This window comes from Xiphophorus maculatus, chromosome 10, assembly GCF_002775205.1.
Source record: "Xiphophorus maculatus strain JP 163 A chromosome 10, X_maculatus-5.0-male, whole genome shotgun sequence".
NCBI lineage: Eukaryota > Metazoa > Chordata > Actinopteri > Cyprinodontiformes > Poeciliidae > Xiphophorus > Xiphophorus maculatus.
In genome coordinates this window covers 2,592,620-2,612,418 of record NC_036452.1, presented here as the reverse complement: position 1 = coordinate 2,612,418, position 19,799 = coordinate 2,592,620, and the positions used below count along the sequence as shown (strand labels likewise).

The 19,799-nt window shown below is 38.1% G+C and overlaps 1 protein-coding gene across 2 annotated transcripts in view; it reads left to right on the top strand.

Moving 5' to 3' along the window:
* Positions 1-19,799, top strand: part of LOC102222051 (netrin-3-like) — a 60,949-nt gene that overhangs the window by 19,434 nt on the left and 21,716 nt on the right. The window lies entirely within an intron of this gene.

Genomic DNA, 19,799 nt, shown 5'->3' with positions numbered 1-19,799 from the left:
TTGCAGATTTTGTGGTTCTAATTTAAAAGTATTTATAAGGAATTTTGCTCTAATGTATGATGTTAAATGTGACTCTTAACTTGACATCACGTAACCCTGAGGCAGCAGTCACTTAAACTGAATGCTTTTGACCAATTTTGAGAAAAAATTGCAGCAAAACCAAACAGAAAATGTGGGGATCTGTTGATTTTGTGTGAATTTTGCGAATTTGTGTAAAACTGGAGACTTATTGATTTAATTTGGAGTCTAGAGGGCCACGTAAAAAGCTACGGCGGGCCAGATTTGGCCCCCGGACCTCGAGTTTGACACCTGAACTATAAAGAATCGCAATTCGTAGTTCTGGGAATCTTGAATTGATTCAAAATCCTTAAAATTTGATTTTAAAAGTTGTTTAAGTTTTATGTGTCTGAGTATCCAGTCAGCCATCGTAAATAATTTTTAAAAGTTCTTTCACATTTTTTTATTAAGTTAACCTAATAATAGTAATTTAAGTTGCAGAATTTTATACACAAACCTGGTCTTGTTTAAATCTGATATATTTAACACACAATGGAAACTTAGTAACATATTCTATTAATTTATACGCTCTCTTTCTCTTTCCAGTCACATAATTTAAACAGAATTTCTACATATTGAATAGAAAAATTGGTTTCTGAATCAAACTGTGACTCTAAAAGTCGAATTCAGTCAAATTTCTTCTTGTGGATGTTAAACTGAATGGCTGAACTACATTTTGCTCATTTTTGTTAAACATTTATATCCAACATATAAAACCAGCTGCCTGATTTAGAACTCATTTCTTGAGAAGGAACTGAGGTCAGAAAACAAATTAAGTTTTCCTATATAAATTGTGTTTTCATGTATTTATTGGTATTTATTGTAATGATCTTACAACAGACTTTACAGCCATTTTAGATTTAAAATACACGGAAGAGTAAATTTCCCTCAAATAAATGTTGATCTTCTCTGATGTCGAAAATTTCTCAATTTCAATTTTAAAATGTTTGTATTTTTCATGGTTAAAATTATACCTTTATGATAATAAACCCGTGACATCACAAAGTCAAAAATGGGCTTTTAAAAAAAAGAAAAGTCAGACATTTGTGACAAAATAATTCCAGAAGTGTTAAACTTATGAGATGCTATTTTCCATAATTAAATATTTAAATTTACAAAATTAAAACTAAGATATTAAACTTGAAGCTCATCTCTTATATTTCATATTTTTCTCTGATTTATTAAAAAGTTTTTTTCTTACAGATTTTTGACTGTTTTGATGTTGTAATTATTTTCCTGTAATCATTGAAAGATGGTCATATTTTCCATATTTTTGTGTGTAAATATGTGAAATCAATCTAGAAATGTAAAAGCTTTTGGAGGAAACGTACTCTTCAGTGGCCATGTTTCTTTTTTCTTTTCACTACAATAATATTGTGTTTTATAGATCAGCTGATGTTTATTCAGGTAAACATTTAAAACTCCATCAACCCTTGCTCTGCTTTTTGAAGAGTTTATGTTCAAAGCCTGATCATTGTAGAAATATGAGCCATAAATTCATAGTAAGGTTTTGGGAAGGTGAACAAAATTTACTGGAAACTTAATTTAATAACAGAATCTACTTCCATAGTTTGACATTTTCCTCTTTGCATTTAATTCAAACGGTTCGTACTTTACTAGTTTGTTTTGTGAAGGGTGAAAAACTCTTTACTGCTAGCAAGTCTAAACACAGGATGACAGGATCTGGAGTCACTGGCGCTCTGCAGAGCGAGGCCATCCAAGAATGTTATTTGGCTGCTTTCTGTGCAAGTCATCCTGTCGCTTTATGAAATCCAACCAAGAAAAACTCCCAGCATGTCGAGCAGGAAAGTTTGTACGCTGATTATATGGCATTTGATTAAAGATGAAGTTATATCAGTGCACTGGCTTCAGCCTTGTGTTTGTTCTGTTAGCATAAATAGACTCAGGTTGAGCCAGTTTTGCTTGTCATAGGAATTTGTTAGCATAGGAAAATAAAACCGTATTAGAAACCGCTGTCCCCACTTTAACCTTTGCTCACTGAAATGAAATTACAGCCAGAGGGAGGAAAAGAAACAGTGTGTATTTTTCTAACATGTTGTAATTACCCAGTGAGCTGGCCTGAGGTCATATTTAGCACTGAACAGTGCCAGATTTGTTTAAAGGGGACCAGGAGTGACAGAGCCAGAGAGGTAAGGCCGTTCCAGCCAACAAATCCATCCTTTCCTCACCAGCTACTCTGAGTCTCCAACCTCAGCTTGGCTTCAGATGGGACTTTAAAGCCTCCATTTACTCAATGCAGACGGATGCAAACGCACTCACAAGCCTTTCTTCAACAATATCCTGTCAATCCCTCAGTGGGCTCTCGCTCACACTTTTCCACACGCCCTCTTTCAAATGTCCTGTGGCTGTTTGCGAAGTGTTGTACCTGCTTCCCGTAAATCTCTTTGCTGTGGGATTGATCTGTCACTTCCATCCAGAGCCTCTGGACAAAACAACCAGATTTCTGCTGGCCAACTTCGATGACCTCATCCATCTGCTCGGGCAGGGCGGTTCGGGCCCGTTTGCTGTTGCACGCTATACCTGCTCATGCATTTAAACATGCCAGAAAGCTACTCCCACTTCTCTGGGACTTTCAGCTGCAAAAGCGTCTGCAGAGGTTTAGGGTAACTGTGTTGAGAACGTCTGTCTTTGTTTTTCTGTTTTATGCCTTCCTGAAGTGCTTACTCCACATGTGTCAAACTCAAGGCCCGGGGTCCAAATCTGGCGCGACGTAGCGTTTTATGTGGCCCTCTGGACTCTAGACGCAAAATTACATCAATCAGTCCCTCCAATTTATGGCAGAAATTTACACAAAATCAATAAATCCCAGAATTTTTTTGTACTACTGCAAAATTGTGAGTTTATTGCAAAAAGTGTCAAAAATCTTGGGCTGAAATGATGCCAAGTCCCACCTCCAGGTGGCAGTATTTCTTACATCTACTACACTTCTGCCTTAGAGTCACTTGATGTCAAGTTACACTGCAAAAACATTAAATCTCAGCAAGTTTTGTTGGTTTGGTTTCTTCACTCGAACTGAGACAAAACTAACATTTTCAGCAAGAAATAGAAGCTTGTTTTAAGTCAATGATTCCTCAATATTGATGAAGAAGTTACAGTTTCATTATTTAAATTATAACATGGAAAAGTGTGTTGTTATAGGAGACATAATCTAGAAGTGGAGCATCAATGTTAAGGGATTTCACTGCAAAAACACAAACCTTACCAAGTATTTTTGGTCTAGTTTCTAGTGTAAATATCGTAGTACAGTTGAAATAAGACAAAACTAACTTACAAGGAACTTTTCAGCAAAATATATGAGTTTGTTTTAAATCGATAATTTTGTAAGCAGTGATAAAAATGTAGTAGGTCCTCTGGTTGTTTATTTCACTAATAATTAGACATTTTCCCATGTTCTTAGTGAAATAATCTGCCAATGGAATTAGTATTTTTTTAACCAATATTAAGAATTTATTAACTTAAGACAAACTCCTATATCCTGCTGAAAACGATATAGTAAGTTAATTTGTAATTAACTTACAAATTAACTTAATTATTTGTACGTTAATTTTGTCTTAATTCAAGTGTACAAAGACTTCAGATAAAAATACTCTATTTCTGTGGCCCTCTGGAGTCTTGAGGGCCACATAAATAGCTTTGGCGGGCCAGATGTGGCCCACGGGCCTCGAGTTTGACACATGTGCCCTAATTAGTCGTCTCTTAAATTTTTACCTCAAACAAGAAAAACTTCCACTGACTGGTTTATGTGATTCTTCTCCAGTTTTCCTCAACGTTTGACAAGCCTTGCACCAAGATAACCGTCTGCCGTCTTGGCAAGCTCACACTCTGTCCAGACACAATCCCTGCACGCACACACACCCCCACCTCCCCACACACACACCCCCCAATGTGCCGCCTTCATCGCTTTGAATCGTCCCTTTAGACACAGGTTTACAAATTCCTGCTGAAGCGGTGGAAGACGGCCGCCTCATAAACGGCGGTGTGTGTTTGCGTTGAGGGAGACGTTGTGGAAAAAGCCGTGATTTATCTCCGCTGAGCCATAACCGCAGGACAGAATGAGGAAACAGATGGATAAGAGCAATTTGGCTCCTGGCTGTGATGGAGCGCTGGCTTTTCTGCTGGCATAGCTGAAGTTATAATGTAAATACTTTATGTTGATTTAAAAATCCGGGACACTATGTCACGCCTTAACAGAGTCTGCCAGAGCGTGACGTACGTGACGTCAGGACTCTGCCGCTCCGCCATGACGGACATCAAAACAATGTGCAGACATCTGGTAGCCTAATGTCGCTTTTATTTAGCTGATTTCACTTTAAAATGGCTGCGCGGTCGGCTGCACAAACAGTTACTGTATAACTGTTAATGGAGAAAGATACTGCAGCGATGGACTGGCGGCCTCGGTATGATCACAGATTTACAGCAAAAACTTTTTACAAGGAAATTAACGTTCATAAACTTTATAAGTAAGTATAATGAGGAAGATATCAAATATCGCATTATGGAGAAGTTCCAGTCTAACTGTTGGTAACCATGGAGACAATGCCGCATCGTCATGTAGCCTAGCATTTACGGAAAAACTGGTTAGCATCTGGTCTTTTGTTAGTTTTTAAGACTTGAAGGGAGTCATGTAGTGTGAATTCAGGCAAAGTCGGTAATTTGATCAACACATCAGAAGAAAAATATGTTTGTAATTACAAATAAAAAAAACTCTTTCTGCATCAAGGACCTGTGCTGGACGGGTAAAATTTGCATCATTCTTGAATTGCACAAAATCAGTGTAAGGACCACAAATGGGCCCTGGGCCGCACTTTGGACGTCCCTGATTTATGGAGAAGCAGTAGCGCTGTCCCTGCTTGGCTGTGGCACCGAGCGGTTCTGTTCTGCAGAACTTCCTCCACCTCATTTCTTCCTCAAACCACAGGAAGTCCAGAAACTTGATGCCAGACCCCATCCGTCCCTAATGGGCCGGCTGAGCCAGGGCTGCTTCCAGCGTGGCAGCAGACACACTGGCATGCATTCACGGCATGAAGTAGAAAGGTAAAGGTCGATGCGCCAGAAATGCAGGTGAGGGCCGCTCTGCTGCAGAGTTTGGGTGCTGTGCTGAATATTTAGAAGAGGGAATTTGACATCTCGACTCAATGAGATGGTCTTCTGGTTCTGAGTAATCATTGCAGTTTCCTTGGAGATTAAATCAATCAATCCAATAACATTCGGAGTTTAAGAATGTCAATGTTTTTCTGAGTTAATACATTTCTGATGGGTCTGTATCAGGCCACACTGCAAAAACACAAAACCTCTGTATTCTGTGTCTAATTTTTAGTTCGAATGTATTAATACACTTGAATTAAGAGAAAACTACATTACAAGCACCTTTTAAGATAGAAAGTCAATAATTACTTAATATTAATAAAAACGTCATATTTCCAGTGTCACATTATTTAACTTATAACAAGACATTTTCCCCCAGGTTATAAGCAAAATAATCTGCCAATGAAACTAGGACTCTTTCATCAATATTAACCCTCTATGGCATGGCGTTGCCCTCAGGCAACAAACCACATAGCTGTACCTCACATTGCTCCTTTATTTTATTTTTTGGGGGGCATGATTTTTGACATATTTTTGTCCAAAAAATAGTTCTTTTATGAATATAGTTTTTGTTTGATTTGTATTTCATTTCTCATAATCAGTGTAGACAATCTTGGTGTTCTAGACCAATGTTACCCTGAGGCAACAAACCCAAATCTGGTTCCAGGAGGTGTCAGAGTCCGATTTTATGATTGACATGTAATTAGGGACCACCAAGCTCCCAAAGAATGCAGGAAAATATTTCTTCCCCACAAAAATAAAAAGTCATGCCATAGAGGGTTAAGGAATTATTGACGTAAAAGAACCTCCTTTAATACTTAAAAGTTACTTACAAGTTAGTTTAGTGTAATAATATATTTGAACAAGAAATGAGACCAAAAATATTTGGTATGATTTTGTGGTTTTACAGTGCAGATGTTGGGAAGAATCCAAGCAACTCAACACATTCAAACATTATGTGTAACTACACTTAAAAACACTAAATCTTACCAAGTATCTTTGGTGTTTTCAAGTACAAATATCTTAGTTCACTTAAAATTAGACAAAACTAACTCACAAGTAACTTTTCAGGAGGACATAGGAGCTTTTTAAAGTACATAATTCCTTAATATTGATAAAAAAGTTCTAATCTCACTGACAGATTATTTAATTTCTAACAAGGGAAAATATCTTGTAATCAAAAATATCTGCCAGTGGAACTAGTACTTTTAAAAATCAATATCAATAAATTATTGTCTTAAAACAAGCTCCTATATCTTGCTAAAAAGTAACTTATAAGTTAGTTTTGTGAAGCTGTTTTTATGATTTGGACCTACAAATTATTCCCATTGTTTAATTAAATGCAGTTTGTTGATGTAGAGCAGGTACAACAAAAATAAAATCACAATAATCTAATTTTTGCCTTTGAAATTTAATGATTTTTAGTGTGAATACTTTCAGTTTGCTGATTTTGGCCAAAACTTGCAAACACCAAACTCAACCAAAGTCGTATTTAATTCCTAATTTCCCTCCATACATCACATAGATAATATTTCTGCTATTAGATCATCATTCACTGTGACAGGGAGGCTCAGCCTTTCATACCAGCAGCAGTGCGAACACTTTACATGACGGGTAAAGGCATTCTGAGGCATTCTGTGGCTTTGGTGGGCGCTGCCCCTGTTTTTGGAGAGCGATATTTTGAAGTAGCGATAGCTCGAAAGGGAAAACCTTGTGGCCCAGCAGCTGGACTCATGTGTCACAAGCTAAACGGCGGCCAGGAACAGTTGCTCAGAACATGGCACAGATGAAGCTAACGGAGCTGGAAACACCGAAAAAACCACGAAAGTACAAACTCCCCCTTTATTATTTTCACTTTGGTAAATCTCTCTCCTCAATAACCTCACTGACAGGCGGCAGATGGTTATTCCATGCTGATTAGACTTCCAAAATAGCCTTCATCCCCCCACACCGTCTCAAGGGCAGGCAGAGGTCACGCCCAGTCATCCAGCAGCTTGGCCAACGGGCTTTTTACACCTGCGGATCCTGAAATCTACCACATTCAACTGGTACTGTCTGGCTAGTGTGAACATTAATATCTTTATCTACATTATATTTCATCATTACATGCAGTAGAGCAGGATTTACATGCTTTTCTCTGTTGTTTTGAGTAAAACTTGGGTAGATAACTGATCAGTGATATCATGGCTGGAGGTTAAGAGAGCAACAATCTTTACTTATGTTACTTAAAGGAATAATTCTGGATTTATTTAGTGGCGATATAATTAAAAGTTACTATATTATCTTAAAGGGGACACATATTATGCAAAAATTCACATTTTGCATTTTCTATGCTTCAATTTTGGTCTCTACTGCTTCTAAAAAAACAACTTAAATGCTTTAAAAAAAACAGCTGATTTTTTTTTAAATAAGTTTATGTTTTTTGGCGACTGGAAAATAAATCATTACAAAAACTTTCAGAATGTAAAGTCACAAATCAGCAGGTACTGCACCGTTACTTAGCAACCCCAGCAGAGCTCCAGCCTGTTACCTAGCAACCCCAGCAGAGCTCCAGAACATTTGGCCAGCTGAATTTTTAAAAACTTTTAAAACTTAAAAAATAGTACAGTAGAGTAAAAAAAAAGTTCTTTAAATGAACAGTATCAAACTGATGATCTGAATGAAATTAGCATTTGGTTGCTAATGGCTACCAAACAATATTTACGTGAATGTGCAGCAGCAGTATTACAGGCTACTTTATCAGATAAAATCTTGTTTCTATTGGCTCTGTTAGGTTTCAGATTTACATCCAGTGTGCATGTTAGGCTCAGATCAGCTGGACTTCAGGAAGGAATTACACTGAAAAAAATAAAATAAGCAGAGGTCTTAAAAAATACTTGTGTTAATGGGTCACAAGTAACTGGAGTTTGTCAAACTTAAATTATTTACCTTTATTTAACTTTACAAACACAATAAATTGACTTGGATAAACTAAATTTTATCCCTTGTGACCAATAAATTATCGACTCTGGTTTAAATAACTTTAAGGTTTAATAAACAAGTTTATATTTCAAGGATTATTTTTTAGAAAGGAGAAGTTTTAGGACAGCAGAGGTGAATTAGACCGGATGTTGTCTCTGCCTCTGAAACAAACTAATCTGGATTTATGGAAACTGAAAATGTCAACAAAAAAAAGTTAACTTGTTTTTTTTGTTTTTTACAGAATCTCACTTCAAAAATCCTGAACTATCCATTTTGAAGCGTTTTAGTCCATTTTTAATATTTCTTTTAAAAAAGTTACAAAAGCCACAATATGTTGCTTTAACATTGTTTTTGTAGTAAACAAAGTTAGCTTGCAGGCAAAAACAATGCAACAACATGATGAGATCATCAGACAGGAGGTGCCTGAGCTTCGGCTGTCTATGAAGAAAGCTCAGGAGTTTGTTCAGTGTGATTAGTTTACGCTGCAGCTTTGCTGTTTAACTTTATTCTCTCTGACAGGGTTTCACTCTGGGCTGCGGCCAACCCGGAGGGGATTGATGCGATCCTGTTTTTGAGAAACCACCCAGAAAGGCTTTTCTTGCAGAAAGAAATGGAACATGGAGAAACGATTGTTAAAGACAGGGAAGTGTCAAGTAACAGACTTAATGCCACGGAGGTTTTAAAGCGCCGTGTGTGCGCCGATACATGTGTGAACGCCACATGTGGCCTAGTTGTGCCTTGCAGTGTTTCATCCCAGTGCCAAAGCAAACTGGGGAAGCTACAGAACCAGTGCCCACCCTGCTTTCTCTGGCCCACACTGCTTCTTCCTCACAGATGGTAGTAATCACCTCCCGAGGTGCCCGTCACCGTTCGGCCTCTCCTCTCCAGGCTGACTTTTGTCAAGGAGCAACTGTTTGCCAGGAGATGTTTCTCCTCTGCTGCTACTTATTTTACCTACTTTTTCCTGAGTTCTTTGTGTTTTTGTAACAGAATTTATATGCTGCTGCAAACTCCCTCTGCTTTATTGCATGAGAAAATGTGTGTTTTGGCTGCCCGTCGGTTTTTCTGGTTGCAGCCAGAACTGGAGACTATTAGGATAAAATATGTCTTTCAAAAGTATTCATACACCTCGAACCTTTTATGTTATGTCAAATTACAGCCGCGTACTGTAACACATTTTATTGGAGTTTTATGTGACAGAGCAACACAAAGTCGTGCGTCGTGCGTAGTGGTGAGCTGGAATTTATTTTTTTTTACTTGCAAGACTTGAAAAGTGCTGTGTGCAGCAAAAAATGCACTGCAAAAAATACAAATCCTACCAAGTATTCCTGGTTTAGTTTTTAGTGCAAATATCTTAGAATACATGAAATAAGACAACATTGATTAACAATTAACTTTTCAGCAAAAGTGTGACGTCACATGCACAAGGTCCCGCCCATCTCTGCTGGAGGGCAAAACGCTGCTCGCTAACAGTGACTAGCATTAGTTTTAGCTGTTAAGTTCTCAAAATAATATGCTAAATCTTTAATGTACGCCTGACATATAAAAGAAAAAGGGACGCAGTGCTTTGCTACTAATTGTCAAAACTACGACAATCATATAACAGGGCCAGGAAAAAGTTTAATTAAGAATAAGAGCATAAATATGAACGCTTATCTATCTGAGGAATTCATAACAGCCGATAACGTCAGCACAGATGTTGAACTTTATTCACTGAAAGTTTAAAACTACAAATTTTATCTGGGAAAAAATAATTTAAGGAAAGATAAGTTAATGCTGTAAGTGCGAAGTAATTTCCCTGCTGGGATGAATAAAGTACTTCAATTCTATTCTATTCTATTCTACTAAGTAAATGTTTTCAAAGTTGGCAAAAAATTAGGTCTGCTACTAGCAGATTAGTGGAAACGTCCCACCAACAGTTTCTAGTTTAATAACTGGCTACGAATCTTGAAATTTAAAAATGTAATACTTCCTTTTATGAAGAAAGAACATTTTCTTAATGAAGATGAGGTCAGATTTTTCAGGAAACCATAACTAAAGAAAAAGCACTATTGTTTTCTCCAACCATAATAGTTATAATAAGACCTAAAAAAAAAAAAAATACTACTCACTGTTTCACTTGATGGAAATTCAGGCCACAAATTGTTTACCTCTTTCTGCTTTTTTGTGTTTTTCTCCTTTTAAACATGAACTTTCAAGTGAATTCTCAACTATTTCTGTTATCTTTGGCAGAGTTAATGAATTTAAACAGTATATTCCATCTGTCACTTTGTTTTCCCAAACCAGCCAAGTCCTCGTAGTTGTATATGCCGTCAGTAAAGTCAGACATAGAACAGCTCCAGTTTCCCTCGGCTCACGCCGATACACTGATGTGGCTGCAGACGCCGTTTCCTGCGCAGGATTTAGCCTGCAGGGTGGAAAAACTGGTAGCAGCGTGGAGATAACAATGTTTAGATGTGAGGAAGCAAACTGGACCAGTGAAAAAGAACAGAGCCGAAGACACAACTCTGCACCGACATCACGCCCCCAACCTGGCAACCCTCCAGGGTAATCTAGTTAAAGTTTCTTCCTGTTTGATGCCATGCAGAAAGAGAAAACGAGCAGGAAAGCTAGAAAAAAACAGAGATAGAAAGTTGTAAAATAATAGTTTATAAATCTGTTGTGTTTCTTAGGCAGACTTGTAAGGACTGTTGCAGTAATCAATGCGTCTAAAGATAAACGAATGGATGAGTTTCTCTAGATCTTGCTGAGACTTTAGTCCTTCAATCCTGGAAATGCTATTAAGGTGATAGAAGACTGACTTTGTAATGGTCTTTATGTGACTGTGGGGGCGCTGCACCAAGAACAACTGAAGGGAACAACATGAAAACCTCTGAAGACTCTGAGGGCAACTTTCTTATTCACAAAATGTAAACAAAATTGGAGATTTTCGTGGCTGTAGGATTTCTCTTTTGTCTTTAGGCAAAGACCATGTGCCATTTCTCCCGCTAGCGCTAGAATAGCGCGTTTGTTTTGGTTGTGTTTACCCAATTCCTCGTTTTGGAGCGGTCTGTCTGGTATGGCACAAACACACCACTAGATGGGACGTTCGCGGTGTCAGAACTTTAAAGGCAAATGTGTTTCCATCTCCCCTATTAGCGCATTAACACCTTTTCAGAAAAAACAAAAAACACCTCAAACAAGAGTAAAAACTTTCTTGCAAAACTGAGGAAGTTAATTCAAAATTTGCCGTTTCCATCAACCGTTTTTAATGTGACACTTCAAAATATCCACCAGTTGACGGAAACACGGTTACTCTTAGGGTCTGTTCACACCTGATAGTCCATGTCTACTGCATATTTAGTTGTATTTACCCACAATGCCCTGCGTTGTAGTCTACTTCCTGCTTTTGGATCGGTCTTTGGTACAGTTGGCGTTCATTTGAGTTCACTACAACCAAACCGAGACCAAGGTGTGCAGATGGATCAGAGTTCGGTTGTTTTGGTCCATATAACAGTTAGCATTCAGACTTCCTCAAACGAACCGGACTTTCTAGACAAACGGACTGGAGTCGGATTAAAGTGGATTAAACAGAACTGGTGCAAACAGACCATCAAATAAACCTATTGATACTGAATAGAACTAACAGTAACAGTGTTTTCTACCTGATGGTACTCAGTATGGTGTGCTCAGTGTTTTGAAAAAGATCATAATTTTGAGTTTGACTCGTCTGGAAAGGATCCAGTTCTGGATCTTTTCACTGCAGCATTTGATATGTGTGAAAAGTGGAGTGAAAGAGGAGAAATTATGAGAATTAGGGGACTTCAGGTTGAAGAAAGCTGTAAAGAGACTGCTCTTAAGATCACAGTTTGAGGCTAACCACAAAGTGGAGAGAGTGGGGGACTGATATGTGGTCAAAGACGCGTCTAAACGAGGAGAGAGCTGAAGTCCTGAAGTTGAATCGTTACAGAGGAAGAAGCCAACGGATTTAGAGTTTCTCATTAGCGTTTTTTATCTGTTGGGCTCAGCTTGTTGTCTACAGCTCATTAGCGCACAAAGAGTTTACATCTGTTCGAGATTCACTTCATTCTTTCTGTGCCTTTAGTCGCTTGGTTCTGTCGTGGATACAACACCTCAAAATGTGTGTGTGTGTGTGTGTGTGTGTGTGTGTGTGTGTGTGTGTGTGTGTGTGTGTGTGTGTGTGTGTGTGTCCATGAGTGTTTTTAGTGTGCTCTCTGGTCTGGTTTGGCTATAATGAGGAGCTAATTAACCGGGTGTTTCCCTCAGTGCCCTGAGCAGGTGGCTGGAGCAGCCAGGTGGAACCCAGCCCACACACACACACGCACACGCACGCACGCACACACACACATAGAGAGAGCTCACACACTGTAGCGTAGCATGTTTTGCCAGGCAGCGAGAGCGCCCGAGGGGGGCAGCAGCACGTCTGGACGCCTGCCCGGGCCCGGAGGGGGAAGGTGGCGGTGTAAGCCCTCCAGTTTTCAACGACCAATTTTAGCCGTGGGATTTGGGTTTTGCACAGGCATCCAAAATCAATTGGCTGCGCTCACCGGCTTGGCTTTGGCGTTTCACGCTGGACGAGAAATGAGGTTAGATTTATCCCTGACATACGGAGAGGGGAAGGAGAGGTGGCGCGCTCCGCTAATACGCTAGCATTTATGCGTTGAGAGTGGGCTTCGAGGGCCAATTTGTCACCAGTCAGAGGAGAGAGGGTTTTTTATTCACAGGAGGCACCTGTTAAAATAGATTTAAAAAACTATTTCCTGATATTCATAAGAAAAATCAAACTAAGCTCTTTTTTTGTCCAGAAGCGTATGGAAAAGGATCAGGGACACTGAAAAAAAACCTTTAAGAATTCTGACTTTAATCTCAAAATTCAGAATTCAGAAGTCAGAATTCGTTTTCTGTTTTTTAGTGACCCTTATCCTCTTTTGTACAGAAAACCTCTTGCAGCCTTCAAAGTAAGGAATAATTTACCAAAAATTATGCTCAAGTAAGAGTAGCCCTCCTTCAGCATATTTTCACTCATGCAAAAGTAAAAAGTAGCCGCCCAATAAATTAATCAAGTGTAAAAAGAAGCAAATGTTAGAAAAAGTCCCTTCAACTGTTTGATAACAACACCTGATTTAACTTTTAGAAATGATGACGTCAGACTGAGAAAAATAAGAAGTGTGGAGGAAATTCTGGCATTTTAAGAACTAAAATTTTAAAAATAACAATTACAGATTAGGGAAGTTTCCCCTAAAACAATTACCATTACAACGTCGGTTCAATGACAAGGTGGTGGAACGCTCTTCTTCTCTAATATTTTCCTCCTCTCTGCTCGTCGTCTCCCGTTTTGTCTCAGCATCTTTTCCTTTTGCCAAGACTGAAGCTTGTGTTTGTTTCCATGACAACGTGAGAAACGAGCTTCATGCGTCTTTGAGCTGAACTCTGAGCCACGAGCCAGCTTCTGGGAGATCAGAGAATATCTGCAACGTTTCCAGTAGCATCAGATTCCCTCCACATCTAGAAAAGCCGTCGTCTTTCTGTGATGGTTCTCCTGGGGCAAAACCTGATTTTGCTTTGAAACTGTGCAAAGTTTATAGTTGACTGGGTTTGTTATGGGGTAAAAACTTATAAGTTTATACTTTTACTGACTTTGTTTCAAACACAGAAGAAGGATAAGATGTGACTTCACTTCAAAAACATAAAATCTTTACAAAATTACATCATCAGACGGATCAAAATATAAAGTTAAATGGAAATTTTAGGATTTTAAGGACCAAAATGACAATAATTCATAAAAAAAATCAGGAAATTTTTTTTTTTCTAAAAAAATTTTTTTAAATAAAAAACTTAGGAAAGTTTAACTAAAACTGCAGGTGCATGTCTGTGTCTGGTTCATTTTTGGTTAAAACATTTTAATCTTACCAAGTATTTTTGGTTTAGTTTTTAGTGCAAATAGGTACATTTGAAATAAGACAAAAATAAACTTACATTTTACTTTTTGTTTAGCAAGGTATAGCAGCTTATTTTAAGTAAATAATTCCTTAAAATTAGTTAGACAGTTCTAGTTCCCCTGGCGCTGTTACCTAGCAACACCAGCTAAACCCAGCCGTCACCTAGCAACCAAGTTCTAGTTCTATTGCCAGATTATTTCACTTATAACAAGACATTGTTCCCACGTTTTAAATGAAATAATCATCTGATTCAAGTCGTACTTTTGCATCAGTAATAAGGAATTATTGACTTAAAACAATGTAAGTTACTTGTAAGTAACTTTCTTATTTCAAGATATTTGCACAAGAAACAAGACAAAAATACTTGGTAAGGTTTTGTGTTTTTGCAGTGTTAGTAATATTACATATGAATTATAAATCATGTTTAAAATAATCTTGAATCAATGTTAGAAATGAACCGATCAGGGATTTTTTAAAAAGCTCTGACCATCCCATACCAATTTTCCAGATTTAGATTTTTTGTAATTAAATACGTAGAAATAAATGTTTTCTACTTTCTGTCTAAGTTAGATATGAATCTGTTTTAATAATGTAGTGATATGCAGTAGACTTAGCTATTTGCAAATTTCTTCTACGTACCATAACTCCAACTTATTTGTGTAAAATATGCCTATTCAAGGATTTTAGTCTGCATCACAAAACTTTTTGTTTATTTTCTTTTCTTAAGAAATGTTGAACTTGTAGCAGTAGCTGATTTTCCATTCTGCAATTTGACATAAATTTGCCAATTTCAAAAAAAGTCAAATTTTTCGATAAAATGTTTTGGCGCTAAGATGAGATGTGTTGTTTTTTTTTTTTGGCTGCATCGAAATTGTTGTTTTTTTCTTCCCGTAAACCTGGAACAGAAACATTTTTTTCACATCACACGAGTCACATGATGAACAACCAGAAGTTACTACTGGCGGAAACGACAAAGAAGACAACAAGAATTAGTTGGAGGATGAGGTGGTGCGTTTTTAATGACTTAGCATGTGAACAAACTTATTCACATGTGATTTTGATTGCAATTTTTTATGTAATGGAAACATCATAATTGTGAAGTTGCGTTTTATCAACATTTGTTGACAAAACTTTGATCACATTTGTAGTAGAAACGGAGCCACTGTTGGATTATTTCTGTTGAATCTGATTTGGATGAGCAGGTTGGACAAACACTTTAAAACAAACCCATAAACATTGCAGGAAAAACCACAGAAACCACACCCCCACACACACACACCCACACACACGATTCCTCACCTTTCTAGTCTGCTAACATACAGTAACATGTCCTCTGACCTTCTCTTTTCCTGTCCCGTTTCCAATGACTGAGCTTTTCTTTCATCCCAAACACAAATTCTTTCGTTCTCCATGTCACGGTGGAGTTAAAGCCATCGGCACTACACATGTCAAATCATTTAAAGGTTAATTTCAGAGAGATTTCTTCACATTCTCCACACCTGAACATATCCCCTCTGACTCCGGGTTTTGTCGGCAGATTGTGTTGCACAGCAGTAAGGCGAGAAGAAGCCGTGAGAAGGCCGACGCTCCCTCAGCTGGGGGAGAAACAGCAATCCGATGCTTTCATGTTCCCCCTACAAGGTGTTAATGGACGCAACTGCTCACAGCTGTGCGCGCTTCAGACGCTTGATCGTAACCACGGTTCCCGACCTGCATAACTTTGGTGATCCATCTGAGCCGTGTGTTCTTTGTCAACGTTCCTGCAGGGGAAGCGGGGAAGCCTGAGGATCGGTTCACTTGCATGAACACACAGAGGAACCCAACGGTGATTTTACGCTTTTTCAGGATGTTTAAGAACACTGCAAAAACACAAAATCTTACTAAGTGAATTTTAAAGTAGTCTAGTTTCTAGTGCAAATATCTTAGTACACTTGAATTAAAACAAAACTGATTCACAAGGAACTTTTCAGCAAGATGTAGGAGCTTGTTCAGAGTCCTAACTATTGATATGACATACTAATTCCACTGGTAGATTATTTAAATGGGATTATGCAAAATTCCCATTTTCCATGTTTTTGTACTTTCATTTCAGTTTTTACTGTTTCTAAAAACAGACAAAGCACTTAATAAAAAAATACACCCAGCCGGTTGTTGGCAATATGTTCATGGTTTTTGGTGTCTGGAAAGTGAGCCATTTCAAAAACCAGGCACTGTGCCGTTACCTAGCAACCCCAGCGGAGTTCCGTCCGTTACCTGGAAACTCAAAAAGAGCTCCAATGCGTCAACATAGCTGTTGATTTACCATCCAGAAACCACCTGCTGCATCTTGTTGGTTGTGGAAAAGGCTCCACTTCTGCTGTTCAAAGATCTACGGTTGTAGAACCGCAGCAGCTTGACAGAAAACCCTAAAGCAGCTCAAAACAGGCAGAACTGGCCAGACTAAAATATCATCAGCTGTGCAAAAAAATGTAATGAACATGTTTTGTATAGGCCATTGATCTATCCTGGCCTGTTCAAGGAAGCATAATAGGTCACCTTTAACTCATAATCAATTTTAAGGAATTACTGATTTAAAACCAGCTCCTTGTATGTTTTACAAAAAGCTTGTACAACATACAAGCTCCTTCTCAGTATGTTGCTGAGAAGTTATTTTAAAGCAGTTCTGTCTTATTTCAAGTGTTTTAAAATATTTGCGCTAAAACGGGACAAAAATATTTGGTAAGATTTTGTGTTTTTGCAGTGAAGAGATCGACCACATCATTTCAAATGTGCATATACGATACCTCAATGGCTTTGAACTCAGTTTTTAAACCTTTTTCTCATTTCCAGCCAGAGAACTAGAGTCTCAGATCCGCCCACTGATCCACTTTGTGCTCCTCTGCTGGATCAGGGGGTCAGTTCTGGTCTGAGGCTCATCAGATCATCAAAGCGGAGCAAAGAAACCAAAAGCAATGTCTCCAAACAAACACTGCTGCTTTAATATCAATTTATACATAAAGCAGCACTTCATTAGTAGCAGAGTTCCACAGAAATCTGACCATGCAATAACCAGATGGGGTAGGGAAATAGTCTGGGAATGTGGCCCTTACCCTGCGCTCTTCCCCCCGTTCCACAGTCTGGGACTGGGAGAAGTGGGCCTCTTTCCAAACGCACCAGGTGCCAGGCTTTTCTTTGACTGTGAATGCGGCTGCATGTTCACCGCTTTCATTATTCCTTAAAGCCAGACTTTGTTACTTTTTTATGTTTTTCTCCTTCAAAAGCAGCCATTCAAACTCGGCTCTAGCTCATATTTACTGCTTTATAATAAAACTCAAAGGTGAGATGTTAAAATTTATGTAATATCAAAGCAAATTACGGTGGTTCATAAAGTGAAGCTACACAGAAATTATTTTAAAATTTGTTTAAAAGAAAACATTACACTGCAAAAACAAAATCTTAATGGTTTTTTTTGTCTAATTTCTACTAAAACAAGACAACTAAAAATAACTTTGTCAAGATAGAAGAGCTTTTTTTGAGTGACTAATTCCTTAATATCGATTAAAAATCACAAACTCCACTGGCAGATTTTTCCACTTATAACAAGAAATTTTTCTCATGATACAAATTAAATAATCTGCCAATATAATACTCTAATACTTTTTGAAAGACGATATTAAGTAATTATTGACTTAAAACCAGCTTATATTTCTTGATGAAAAAATATTTGTAGGCGAGTTTTGTCTTATTTCAAGGGTGCTAAGATATTTGCATTAGAAACTAGGCCAAAAATACTTGATAAGATTTTATGTATTTGCAGTGCAACACTTTTAACAAATCAGTTAAAAAAAGATTTTTCTATAAAAGTTACAGCTGCAGCTTCAACACGATGACCAGAGATAAACCAGTGTAAATATACTCACTAAAAGGTACAAAAACATATTTATAAATAGTTATATGGAAGATGAACGATAACAGTAAAATAATACGGGATATTCTTAGATGATTCAGTTAAAAATAGTATAAAATAATGTTTTCTATGTAGGATATTGATATGTATACTGCCACATTTATTTTGATACAAGTATATGTTGAAGAATAGCATAAACAGGTGAGAATTTTAAAAAAGTAAAAACTTCCCACTCCTTTTCGGACAAACACTAAAAAAAAATACCGCCGCTTTTTAGCAATAACTTCATATTTTTTGGTGTCTGGAAAATGTTTCCAAAATCTTCTGATATGACGTCACAAATCAGCAGCCGCTGCGCCGTTACCTAGCAACGCCCAGCGGAATTCCGCCCGTTACCTAGCAACCCAATCGGAGCTCCAGCATATGGCTGTTGGAAAAGACAAAGTGTTTTATTGTTGCCTTGCCATCCAGAAGCCACTTGCTGCGTTCTTGATGATTGTGCAGGAGGCTCCACTTCTGCTTTTCAAAGATGTACCATTGCATAAGTGTAAACGTTGAGTTGACAGAACTGACCAGACTAAAATGTCATTATGTAAAATTTATGACTTTGTGCAAAAATGGTAATAAACATGTTTTGAATAGGCCATAGAGTCATAAAAGGTCAATTGTCTTGTTATAATTGAAAAAATTAGTATATTTTGGTAAATCATTACATATTTTGTACTACAATTGCAAATTAAGGGAAATACACTAGAAGTGCCACAGTTTGCATGCAGATCAGATTATAATGTTTAATAGAAAATCATATCTTCCTCCATTTATGCTGTTGAAAGAGTTTTTATGTGAAATAAATGAATAATGTTCATTTGTTCATTAGACAAATGGAGGAAAAAATCATTTCCTCCAGTCTGTCTTTACTTATTCCCCATTATTTTGTCTTATTCAATTTTAAACATTCCCTGTTATTGAAATCCTCTCCGCCCAGCAGCCTCCCTCCTGACTTAAGCTAACTAATACCAGCTTTATTTGTGATCACCTTGTAATCCTCCAAGCCTCAACTGTTGACATTTTTGGTGAAATGCCCCACCGTTGTTTACCCGTTTCTAATTTATCTGTGGGTAACTCCGAACCGGAGCGCAGCTCCACTTTGAAGCTGCGGCCAGATTTCAGGTCCCGGGTCTGACTCTGATTTAAAGAGTGGAGGGTCTAAATCAAACTCTTTCACACAAATAGGAGCGGCGGGTTTCACAATCGACTGCTCAGATGCAAACCCCACATGTAGAGAGTGACAAGAGTTTATCAATAGTGTCACAGCTTGTGAGTGCAGAGGAGTCTGAGGAAAGACTTTTAAGCCAAGGTGACACGGAGGAGCCATTTTGTGGGGGAGAACTTGACGTCCCATCTCCCATTTATTCTGCTCGCCTCATTTAGAAGACAGCTAGCAGGAGCCCACCTCCATAACTGAGCCGCCTTCGGTTCTGATTGATCTCTGGAGTCGTTTCTCATCACCGATTCATGAAATTAATGCCTCTCTTACCAGAGATCGATGTCTAATGAGCTGGGAAAAGCTGAATTCATTAATTATGAAATGGAGCAAATGAGTTCTGCAAATAGGACTTTTGATGGATGATGTGTGGAAGAGCAGCCAGACTCCGATTATAAACCGCTCACCATCGTTACGCCGCTTCACTGGAAAATGTCTCCCTGCTCTCCTCTGATAGCGCTACATGTGTTTTTACAGAACCGCACGTTTGGAAAGTGTTACATGTAGTGGAAACTTTTACGTCTGCACACACAGAGTCAGGTAGTAACTAGTTACATTTACTCAATTGCATTTACTGGAGTAACGT